The sequence below is a fragment of the Centruroides sculpturatus genome, unplaced genomic scaffold (assembly GCF_000671375.1).
Source record: "Centruroides sculpturatus isolate CEXI.00-Female unplaced genomic scaffold, Cexi_2.0 scaffold1482, whole genome shotgun sequence".
Lineage (NCBI taxonomy): Eukaryota > Metazoa > Arthropoda > Arachnida > Scorpiones > Buthidae > Centruroides > Centruroides sculpturatus.
The window spans coordinates 23,681-28,416 of NW_019386004.1; positions in this window are offsets into that span (position 1 = coordinate 23,681).

A 4,736-nucleotide genomic window follows, 5' to 3' on the forward strand; every position below is an offset into this window, starting at 1 on the left:
CACTCAGCAGATCGCCCATGTGTTACGTTTTTTATCCCATTAATCCTACAATCCTTTTCCCCCTACTTTTGTCTCTTAGTGACCACACAGCAGAAAGGAGGACTTTTTTCATAACCATCGAGAGTTTGGCCAGGTCAATAATGGAGGCGAGTGGTGAAGGATGGGCCCACCATATCCGAAATTGACTGCCCACGAAACTTCCTGGGGAATTGCTCACACGGATTCGATTCCGGGTCCCCAGAGCGGCAGGCTGACGCCTTAACCGTCTCAGCCATCCATCCGCAATAATTCAACTCAAATATATCATAGCATATAATTAATAGAACAACATGCTTAAGATTTGAATTACTTAAATTAGATAACTATATATATATATTTGCGTTAAAAATAGTATCAATGTATAGTATATTTCATATACTTCATGTATGAGTCTTCGTGTCGTCCATCAACTAAGAAAAAAAAAAGTTGATGCATTTCGATGGATGATATCAAAAGAAGCTGCTTTTAGAAATTTCATATCTGTGAAAACAAGTCTGCAGTAGGGAACTGTCGTTTATTCTGTCGTCATGTCAACTATAAAGTGAACAAAAAAATAGTTGACAAGCTGAACAACAATCTGTGATAGACTGTTTATTGGAAGTTTTAGAAATCTTAACTCAGTTTCCTGATAATCTATACATACTTTAAAATGTTTTTTTTTCATATTATAAAAATGCAAAAATGAAGAAATTAAAAAGTTAATATCAATTGCAGCATTCTTTGATATCATATGAATTATTTAATTAATGAATTTTAGTTGTAATTCATAATTTCTGTATTAATCAAACATATAGTAATAGAGCATTTAGTTAAGAGAATTTAGTATCTAGAGATAGAGAAGATTTTAAATAAATATAAAATCTCATTTAGAGTTTTTATGTTATGTAATAAGATTTTTAAAAAATGACAATAATTGATACAGCAATCTCGCAGTCGTTAATTAAGATGAAAAGCTTCAAAGAACTTTTTCATCATTAGTTTCAAAACATGATGACATACTATAGAATTTGATTATATGTATGTACAGTACAAGAGCCTTTTGGTTGATATAAAAAACAGTTTATATGTAAATGAAACTAAACTCAAAATAATAAATAAATAAAAAGGAAAAGTTTTTTGCTTACTGAAGTTTGTAAATTTTGTGGCAAGATACTTTCGATAAAACATATATTATGTCAATGTATAAAGTTAAGAGAAAACAAGAAGAATTTTTGGAAGAAATTAACTCAGAGAAATTTTGCTTATAGATGAAACGGTAGTAGATATGTTAAAGATATATTTTAATTTATAAAGAATAAAATTAATTATACTTATTTTAATGTAGGCTATTTAATAAATATTTAGAAAAGTTTTTGAATTTTTATATTTACTTCTTTATATTTATTTTTACCTCTAATTTAAATACAGATGCATATTACAAAATAAATGTTAACTTAATAAGAGTTACATTTTAAGTAGAAAAATTATAAATTTAATATGGCAAACAGTATTCTAGATATAATTATGTAATTTATTCTTCTATATTTTTTACTTTATACTAGAAAAAATAAATATATTATATTATTTCGTATGATTAAAACTATAAAAAGTATCAATTTTTTGCACGTTAAATAAGTTTCATTATATATCAATCATTTTTCTTATACAAATACTTTTCAAAATAATTTCTGTAATTAAATTAGCTTTATATTTACTACAGTTAATTAAAATTAAACTTAGTATTTACTACAGTTAATTAAAATTGATTATAGAATAACGTGAAATCTAGCTATTCTTAATAAACAGAATTATCTTTCTGTATAAGTTACCTAATATTCGTCCAAAATATTTAATAATTTAAGTTTAATTTAAAATATTATGGAAAAAATTTATTCATTTTATGAATGCACAGGTTCTTTTTCACTTGCTATAAAATTGTAATTTGGTTCTTATTTATAATATAATCAATGTTACTGCTGCAAGTAAATGAAGATGTTGTAATGACATCACCTCCGGATATAAACGTCTTAAAACGATTTTATTTATCTTGTTTGAACTTCAACACCATTATTGATCGAGTTATAAATAGAATGAATTTTATCTTGAGTTGAATGTGCTATTTATTTATATATTCCTTAATAACTTTAATCTTTAATAATAGACCATATAAATGTTTGACGACGAAGTTATTTTATCTTCAATTTACTTGTATTTTTAATAATTAAATTTTATAAATTGAGAAAATTTTAATACAATCGTTCTAAAATAACATAAAAGAAATTAACATTACAAATTAACATTAAAATTACATTAACATTACAAATTAACAAATAAAATAAACATTAAAGAAATTAAAATATGCATAATAATATAATATAAAAATATTTAAATTGAAAAGATAACCAAATTTATTTCAGAAACATCAATCATGTCAACATTTAACAGGTATTTAAAAATATTACTTTCATAATATCATAATTCAGCAAAAAGTAAAGAATAAATATTAAGTGATTTTTTAATGTGTTAATGTGTTATGATTTATGTATTTTCGATTCTTTTTAAAACATTCATAAAATAAATTTGGATTTTCCTTAAATTTATAAATAATTTATAAAAGATATTTTAAGAAGTAAAAGTGGTCTTCCGTGTCTAACCGTTGTGACAAATCTAGTTTAAAAAAATTGGATAAAATAGTTAATAACAAAAGAAGATAATAAATTATTCTATAAAGTTATCATTTACTATTTGTAACCTAAATGTTTTATTTTCCCCCATCCCATCAGTGGCCGAGTGGATAAAACTATTGAACACTGGTAGCGGATTCACGCCTCACCAACGGGCAGACACTTAGCAGATCGCCCATGTGTTACTTTTTTATCCCATTAATCCTACAATCCTTTTCCCCCTACTTTTGTCTCTTAGTGACCACACAGCAGAAAGGAGGACTTTTTTCATAACCATCGAGAGTTTGGCCAGGTCAATAATGGAGGCGAGTGGTGAAGGATGGGCCCACCATATCCGAAATTGACTGCCCACGAAACTTCCTGGGGAATTGCTCACACGGATTCGATTCCGGGTCCCCAGAGCGGCAGGCTGACGCCTTAACCGTCTCAGCCATCCATCCGCAATAATTCAACTCAAATATATCATAGCATATAATTAATAGAACAACATGCTTAAGATTTGAATTACTTAAATTAGATAACTACATGATATATATGTTCGGAATTTATCACAAATTTTGTTGTATATAAAATACAATATTAAATAGAATTATAATAATGATTATTAAAGCTATTTTAAAAATAAATTAAATGAATGTAATATTTTATATATTAATATTATATTCAGATGTTTCATTTGATAAGAGTTAATAGCATTAAAGAGCAAATTATATCAATGTCTAATTAATAAGATGAATGCTTAAACTCTTGATGTTTAATTATCATCTTTCCCCATTTTATTAATTTATAGGTGCTAATTTTATGATAATTATACTGTAGTTTCTGAACTATTACAGTATTCTTAAAACTGTAATTAATCACAAGCAATCAAGTTTATAAAGATAATTTACATGGTTAATTAATTTCTGTCCATTTTGAAATATATCATTTCTTTTATTTCTTATTTTGGCTATGAAATTTCACTTTTAGTATAATTTATCTCATACATAATGAAATGAATCCAATTTCATTAAATTAATCAAGATTATGATGATTTGTTACCATACTTGTATTTAAGATTGTATTAGATTATCATATCCAAATTAAATAAAAATAATAAATATTTAATCCTCTATAATAAGCTAATTTAATAACATTTTATAAATTTTATACACAAAACTGTTTATAGCTTTAAATAAAATATACAATAGATTTAGTCCCGTATAAACTCTAATCAATCGATAGAATTTTTCCACTTCCCTACGGAAATTCAATACATTTTTTTTTTTCGATTTTATTTTTGAGAAAATTGGATCACCTTGCTAAAGATAAATCAAGACATATGCAATTTTTACGAAAATAAAATAGGATAATGCATCTTAAGTACAAAAACGCTTTTAAAATATTTATGTGTAAATAAAATGTATAACAAAGCTATTTTAAAAGCATAAACACAACTTTATATTTTAAAAACACTTTAATAACTGCAATTTTTATTTTGGAGAATTTCTATTATAATATATAAAAATAACATTTGTTTTGAATATTTCGTTTCATGTTATATCGTTAATAAATCTAATTTTAAATATATTTAAAAATTCGAAGAAAAATGTTTATTCATAAACAAGAAAAGTTCATTAATAAAATGAATCTTATTTATAAATAAAGTATAGTTACTGTAAACAGGATGAAATTATAAATTAATTTATTTGAAGATAATTAAAACAAATGACAAGATATTAAAATATTAATGTCATTTTCAATTGATACAATATAAGTAATCTGTATTATATTTGTATTATGAATTTATAGTAATTGTAGAATTGATGAGATACAACACAAGGCGATCTAACAAGGGAGAATGCTCTATATGAGAAACTGGCCCCTATTTAAGTATTATACACTTGAAAATCCGGAAATCTCCACTCGTCCAGCCCATTGGGGAGGTGTAAAATATAAAACTTCTAAGAAGTAAAACAATTAGTTCATTTCACTCCACGATAAAGTATATAATGTACAGTATATTACAATCAAAGATAATAAGCACATATTTAA